Here is an 8,376-nt window from a genome sequence, read left to right on the forward strand (position 1 = left end):
CCGGATCAGGATCAAGATCAAGATCGAGGTCTGGAGAAGGAGGGTTGGAGGTTCTGGTAGCACCTGAGCCCGTGTTTCAGATAAGGATAGAGGAGTTGGATGCCAGGATCCGGGAGATCATACACGACGAGATTGCTGTTGCGTTCCGAGCGCAGCTGCCAAAGATGTTTGGGTCAATTAAGACCACGATGGTTGAGTATTTTGATGAGCGATATGCAGCTCTAGCAGAGACAATTGCCGCTGCAGCCAGTTCGGCTGTAACTGAGGCATGGGTTGGAGGAGGAGCCGGCAGGGCTTTCCAGTACCGAGACTTCGATAATACGAAGCCCCCGACATTTGATGGTACACATGATATGATTAGGGCTATGCGATGGTTGTCTGACGTGGAGGGTTGTTTCTTCACATGCTCCTGTCGTGCTGTCCAGAAGGTCAGGTGTGCTCTGAACCCGCTTAGGCTCGGGGCAAAGGACTGGTGGAGATTGACAACAGGTTCATATTCTAATGATCAGTGGGCTGCTATTACTTGGGAGTAGTTCCGGGATATGTTTCGCACCCGCTACGTTCCGCGCGTGGAACGGGAGAGGCTTGCTCAAGAGTTTTTGACATTGAGACAGGATGGGGAGTCTGTGATGGAGTCACCCGTATGTTCATGGAGAGGGCTATGTTTTTCACGGAGTTTGCTTCAGAGCAGTCTCAGATGACTCGTTAGCTGAGTATGATCAAGACTGATATTCCACAGTTCGTGTCTACACAGCGATGTGATACCCTCATGGACCTTCAGGAAGTTGCGAGGCGACGTGAGTTGGAGATAGAGTTGTAGCTGAAGGAGCAGCGTCAGGCACCGACACAGTCTCAACCGGAGCCTAAGCGGTCTAAGAACGCTGATACACGGTCTGGGGGTCATCAGAGCCGCGCTTGTGGAAAGTGTGGCAGGGTTCATTCGGGAGCTTGTAGAGCAGGAGGTGGCTACCATAAATATGGAAAGGAGGGGCACTATGCCAGGGACTGTCGTCAGTCCGCCCCTCCCGCAGATATGAGGATTTGTTACCATTGTCATCAGCTTGGTCATGTGAAGACCAATTGTCCGCAGCTCGCTGCCAAGGCGGCACAAGGTTCCACGCCAGCTACTATGAGGATTAGAGATGGGAGGCCAGTCAAGGTGGAGCCTCCGAAGGCTTAGGTTCGCGCCTTCCAGCTCACGGACGAGGAGGCCAAGTCAGCACCAGATGTGGTTGTTGGTACGTTTCTATTCTCTGTCTCAGTTATTGTATTTGTGTTATGCTTATTGATTGTACCTGTAATTAGGTACGTTTTTAGTAAACTCTTTGTCTGCTTTGGTATTATTTGACTCGAGGGCGAGTCGGTCGTTTGTATCTCAGTCCTTCTCTAGAGGGTTCAGTGTGTCGATAGATGATCTTGAGTGTCTGTTGCGAGTTTCGATCGCCAACAAGCATGGGGTTTCTGCTTCTTCGGTCTACCGGGGATGCGAGTTAGAGATTTTCGGAGTGTCCTTCACAATAGAATTGATTCCTATCCCCATGAGGGATGTATGCATGATTTTAGGGATGGATTGGCTTAGCCGTTTTGGCGCCTTGATTGACTGTGAGGGACAGTGAGTGGTGGTTCGAACCTCAAATGGGGGAGAACTTGTAGTATATTGTTAGGGCACCAAGTTAGGATCAGGGTTTTGTTCGGCAGCCAAGGCTCGACAGTATATTCAGCACGGGTGTGCCGATTATTTGGCGTATATGGTGGATACGCGAGTTAGAGAGAAGCTCTCAATTTCTGAGGTCCCGGTGGTGAGAGAATTTGCTGATGTGTTTCCTGAGGAGTTACTCGGAGTGCCTCCAGAGAGGGAGGTTGAGTTCAGGATCGACTTAGTGTTAGGTGCGACCCCTATCACTAAGGCACTGTACCGACTAGCACCGCCTGAGATGCAGGAGCTATCATCTCAGTTGCAGGAGTTGTTGGGCAAGCAGTTATTCGTCCGAGTAGTTCACCCTGTGGAGCACCGATCCTTTTCGCTAGGAAGAAGGACGGTTTGCACAGGACATGCATTGACAATAGGGATCTTAACAAGTTAACGGTAAAGAACTGTTATCCACTCCCGAGGATAAATGATCTTTTTGATCAACTGAAGGGTGCGTCTTGGTTTTCCAAGATTGATTTGAGATCAGGATATGACCAGGTTATGGTGAGGGAGGAGGAAGTGGAGAAGACTACATTTCGGACTCGTTATGGTCATTACGAGTTTGTGGTGATGCCGTTTGCGCTCACCAACGTGCCAGCGATGTTCATGGATCTGATGAACCGAGTCTGCAGACCGATGCTCGATCGCTCGGTCATCGTGTTCATAGATGATATCTTGGTGTATTCTAAGACTTGAGAGCAGCACGAGGAGCATCTTAGGGAGTTGTTGGGGGTTCTGAGGCGAGAACGGCTGTATGCCAAGTTCTTGAAATGCGAGTTTTGGTTACGAGAGGTCTAGTTCCTCGGACATCTCGTTAACCAGGAGGGGATTTTGGTCGATCCGGCCAAGGTGGAGGCGGTAATGTAGTGGGAGACTCCGAAATCTCCCTCATACATCAAGAGTTTCTTGGGTTTAGCAGGGTATTATCGGAGATTTATTCGTGATTTCTCCAAGATTGTCGTACCCTTCACTCGTCTAATGAGGAAGGGGGTGGATTTCCGGTGGGGCCCTGAGCAGTAGAGGGCGTTTGAGACCCTCCGGTAGTGTTTATGTGAGGGGTGTTGACACTCCCAGAGGGAGTGGAGGATTTTATGGTATTTTGTGATGCATCCATCACAGGCTTGCGGGCAGTCCTCATGCAGAGGGGACGAGTGATAGCCTACACACCATGGCAGTTGAAGCCGCATGAGATGAGATACCCTATGCACGATCTTGAGTTGGGAGCGGTGGTTTTCTCTTTCAAGAATTGGAGGCACTTTCTGTACGGGGTCCGTTGTACTGTATACACGGATCACAAGAGTTTGAGACACATCATGGATCAGCCAAACCAAAACATGAGGTAGCGCAGGTGGCTGGATGTGGTCAAGGACTATGATTGCGAGATCCTTTTCCATCCTGGTAAAGCGAATGTGGTTGCGGATGCTATGAGCTGCAATTCAGCTGGGTCCTCGACCACAGCTAGGTGTATGAGGATAGTGGTGGATTCCCCACTGGTGGGTTTGATCAGGGATGCTCGGGTTAAGGGCATGAGGTCAGAGAACTGGAAGTTGGAGAGGATTAAGGGCGAAAGCGCCCGATTTGCTCACTATAGCCACGTATTGTTGACCCATTACGGTCGGGTTTGGGTTCCGATTTCTAGAGGGGTCCGACAGACAGTGATGGAGGAGGCTCATAAGTCTTGTTTTTCATTTCACCCGGGAGCCACCAAGATGTAGCGTGACTTGAGTTTGAGTTATTGGTGGCCAGGTATGAAGCGAGATTTCGCTTGGTTTGTTGAAAGGTGCTTGACCTGTAGGATGGTCAAGGTCGAGCATTAGAGGCCGAATGGTAAGTTACAGCGTCTGGAGATTCCCACGTGGAAATGGGAATGGCTTGCAATGGATTTCATCACGAAATTGCAGAAGACGGCAAGGGGGTTCGATGCTATATGGGTCATTGTGGATCGATTGACCAAGAGTGCCCATTTCCTAGCCATACGGGAGAGTTCGTCGGTAGATAAGTTGGCTGACCTGTACCTCATAGAGGTTTTCTCTCGTCATGGGGTTCTAGTTTCTATCGTTTCCGATCGAGATGTCAGGTTCACTTCCTGTTTTTGGCAGAAGTTCCATGAGGAACTGGGTACACGACTGCATTTTAGTACGGCGTTCCATCCGTAGACTGATGGGCAGAGTGAGCGGACCATTCAGACCCTCGAGGATATGTTGAGAGCATGCGTTATTGATTTTGGTGGGATTTGGGATTCCCACTTACGGCTTGCAGAGTTCGCCTACAACAATAGCTATCATTCCAGTATTGGCGCCCCCCCTTTCGAGTTGTTGTGTAGGTGGAAGTGTAGGACCTAAGTCTGTTGGGGAGAGGTTGGGCACAGAGTGATGGGTAGGACAGAGGTAGTTCTGCAAACCACCGAGATGATACAACAGATTAGACAGCGATTGCAAACCGCTTAGAGCCGACAGAAAAGTTATGCCGACCGACGCCGATCTGAGCTGGAATTTCAGGTGGGTGACATGGTTCTTCTAAAGGTCTCACCCTGGAAGGGTGTGATCCGCTTAAGGAAGAGGGGAAAATTGGGTCCCCGTTACATTGGGTCGTTCAGGATTATCGCCAGGGTTGGTAGGGTGGCTTATAGGCTAGACCTTACGGAGGAGCTTAGCCGGATCCACAACACATTTCATGTTTCGTAATTTTGAAAATGCATTATGGACCAGGAGGTAGTGGTATCGTTGCACGACATTCAGGTCGATGAGCACCTGAACTATGTGGAGACGCCTGTGGCTATTTTGGAATGGAAGAAGAAGATTATGCGGAACAAGGAGATACCTTTAGTAAAGGTACAGTGGGAGCATCAGAAGGGATTCGAGTGGACATGGGAGCCGGAGACGGAGATGCGCGACCATTACCCGACATTGTTTATTCATGCGGACTTCAAAGGCGAAATCCAGTTCAAGTGGGGGAGAGTTGTAACGCCCTGATTCTCATGTATGGCTTAAATAAGGTTTTTTTTGGGTTCAGCTCTACTCGATGAGTTGGTTGACCTACTCGTCGAGTAGCAGTGGGGTGGGATCGTGTTATAAGTGACCTACTCGACGAGTCCACGTTGGGACTCGACGAGTAGGAGCTGGCAGTGGAAACCTTAAATCTTGGGGTTTGCATCTCTATTTAAAGGAGCCTTAGCCTCCTTTGGCCTCTTTACAGTCCTTGAGAGCCCCTTAAAACCGTAATTCGTGTGTGCGTGCCTTGGTGTGGCGTTGAAGTTTGGAAAGGAGGATCTTAGAGGTAGAAAGCTAGGAGTGCAAAGGAAATTGAAGCAAGGAAGAAGTGGGAAGTAGGATTTAGCTCAGCTAGTATCCTTTAGAGGTATCAAAGTGCCATCCTTACTTCCTTTTTTCCCTCTTCTTGAGTTCTAGGGCTTTTTATGGATTTTCAAGTTTGTATGATGAGCTATGGGCTAGATCTGAAGTTGTAACTTCAAATCTGGACCCTCCTTGGATTTTAGAAGCATAAAGTCACTGTCTTGGTTGTGATTAAGGTCCCTCTTGAGAATGAAGTTCCATTAAGACCTTAGAATAAACATTTAGAGCCTTTAAGGCCATGCATGCACGTAAAGTTTGAAACTTTTACGTGATAAGCATGCCCTAGAAGCTTGGATTTGTGATTTGGAGCCGCTGCATGGCTCAAAACAAGTCTGTATGGAAAGCGGACTGAATAGACTCAGCGAGTCGCAAAGCTAACTCGGCGAGTCACATGAAGATGGTCGTGAACTCGACGAGTTGATGAACAACTCGGCGAGTCCAATGAAGATCGCCAGAAGACTCGACGAGTTGAAGAACAACTCGGTGAGTTAGATGAACTTTCTCATGGATGTGTATGAGTGTGTATCCATCGAGTTGCAAGGAGGGAACTCGACAGGTGACCTTAAGTTTGATCGAGAGTCAAAGGAACTCGACGAGTCTCTCCGATGACTCGGCGAGTTGGAATGCACTTCAGAGAACTCGGCGAGTACCCAAGGGTACTTGGCAAGTTAAGGTCAACATGGACTGTTGACCTTGACTGAGGACTTTGATCTTGACCAGGGGTTGACCAATGGGTTATGGAGCACCTTATAAGGTTAAGGACTTATGAGTATGTAGTGCTATAACGATAGGTAGTGGGGTATGTGTCATGTGAACCGAGAGTTGGATTTTGCCTTTCGAGTCAACATCTGCAAGGTGAGTTATCCTCACTCTATCGATAGGGTCTATGGCACCAAGGTCGACCCTTTATTTGTTATTGTTATGATATGCTATATGTCGTTATGATCTGTTAGATCGGAATCGGGGTAGATAATCTGTTATCCTCTTATGATCCATAGGGATTGGTATGTGACTGACCTGCTAGGTCGGTACTCTAGTTATAGGAGATTTCTATGTTTGATGATCAGTGAGACAAATATGTTTTATGTTTGTATATGCTAGTATATGATAGTATGGACACATGGTTATTTTTTTGTGGTTGGGTTGAGGTGGTCCTACTTTGTGCTGAAGGCCAAATTACCCTATAAGCGGTCCTGGGAGACTGTAGGCCCACATGGCGGACCAGTCATGCCAAGGCTCGGGATAGATTCAGACAGACTGTAGGCCCGGTAGGGCGGTCCAGTCCGGCCGATGGCCCAATATGCGTGTTGATTGATTGATTATTACTGTTATGGTATTGCCAGTGTGGTATTGGTATTTTGGGGGTAGCTCACTAGGCCCTCCGACTTACAGTTTTCAGTTTATTATTTCAGGTACTTTAGGAGATCGTGGAAAGGTGAATGCATGACCATATCACTCCTCATCCTTATGTTATGATTTTTGGGACACACTGATGGAAAATGATTTGAAAAAAACATTTTGTAAACAATGCTATGTGGTTTTTATTAATGATTTAAAAAGTTTAAATTTGGTGTAAAATTTATGGTTGTTACAAAAGGGTTTTTGGAAATTAAACGATATCATGACGTGGATAATTCTTACTCATGATGTGCAATTTTGACGAACCTGATGACACGTTTTGAGCATTACATCAATCATATGGTGCACATGTAAACCCTAAAGCTTTGGATTTAGGTTTCTCTAATTTTACATGTGAATCATCCAAAGCTTATAACCCTAATACTAGCATATAAAAATCAAAAAACATAACTATACCAAGGTTAGGAAACTACCTTTCAATTGTAGATTGAAGATATTGAGCTTTTGTGAACCTATCACCTCAAAGGCGATGTCTCTAATGAATGACAAACACTAAAGCAAGTTAGATGATCTTGGAGAGAAAGGAAGGAGGCTCAAAATCGGCTCTATGATCTCTAGGGTTCAAGTAGCTGATTTTGGGATGCTAAGGGGTTTTTATATAGCTTTAGAATTAAGGTTTAAGTCTGATACCTATCCTGGTTACCTAATCCCTAAGCAACCCATAGGAATCTTCCAAAATCAAGCCCTTGGACGAAATCTTATGGGCTATCCATAATGATTTCGTCCACCCTATCTTTAGGGTTCCTCAGCCCACTTTACAACTATCTTAAATTTAAAATTTCAGTCCCCTTAGTCCAATTAGTATCTTTTGACCACAAAATAAATTCTTCATTAATTTTTTGACCGATATTAATTAACCAATATGATTTCTCGTTTAATATATTATTCATATAATATATTAATAAACCATAATAACCCCTTTCTCCATTATTCATCCATTCAAGTTGCTCTGGTGAAGGCAACCCAAAAGTACCATGTTACAACCAGATCAAGTACATACCAAATATAGTTATAGGTTTAGACACCTAATCCAATAGTCTCCCACTTGGATAAGTCTAATAACTATAGATCCAAGTACGACTTCAAAATCCGATTAGCAATTGTAGCTCTCAAAATCAGCTGTCGAACTCTGACACGTCCTTGAGATAAGGGATCATAAGTCAAACAAATCATCGAGAGGCCCAAGATATCGCTTTTACCCTCGTATGATAAAAGGAATAGATAAACTTCGACTTATATTCTTGTGTTATTTACTTATCAAATCGTACGCAACAATGTTTTTATAACATCAAGTTACTGATGTGTTTACGCATTATCAATGCACGACCAACTCGTAAACGACAACTCATATATCTAGGTTTAAAGACTATATGATATTATCATCTCACAATCACTTGTGATTAAATTTCATGAAGCGATTCAAGTGAGTGCGAGTTTAATCCAATATTCAAATCTTGTTTCATAAGTACTCATCAACTTTGCAGCAAACTTTTACCATATCTAAACGCTTAGACAGTCTACAAGCCAATTCATGATAGTCTTCATTCATACCTACTTTTAACGTATGACCGACTGTGGATAGTTTAAATAATCATATTATTTAGGAAGTCAAAACATGCAAAGTGAAACAATAGTAAATAGTTAACACAAGAAATTAATCATCAAATGTTAATTAAAATTTATCTATTATAAGTTTCTAAAAGCTATCTAATCACTAAAACTAATATCATCCTCCAGCCCAACGCTCCTAGCGTGCTGCAAGTGCTTAACTCTACTTAGTCACTTCGTACGAGAATTTGTTGGGTTCTCTTCTGATGATACCCTCTTTATTACTAGGAGTCTCTCTTCTACCCAATGTCTAATGAAGTGATATTTTCTGTCGATATGCCTGGATCTGCCATTATCCCTTAATTC

The sequence above is a fragment of the Lactuca saligna genome, chromosome 5 (genome assembly GCF_052625555.1).
Source record: "Lactuca saligna cultivar CGN05327 chromosome 5, ASM5262555v1, whole genome shotgun sequence".
NCBI classification, from domain to species: Eukaryota; Viridiplantae; Streptophyta; class Magnoliopsida; order Asterales; family Asteraceae; genus Lactuca; species Lactuca saligna.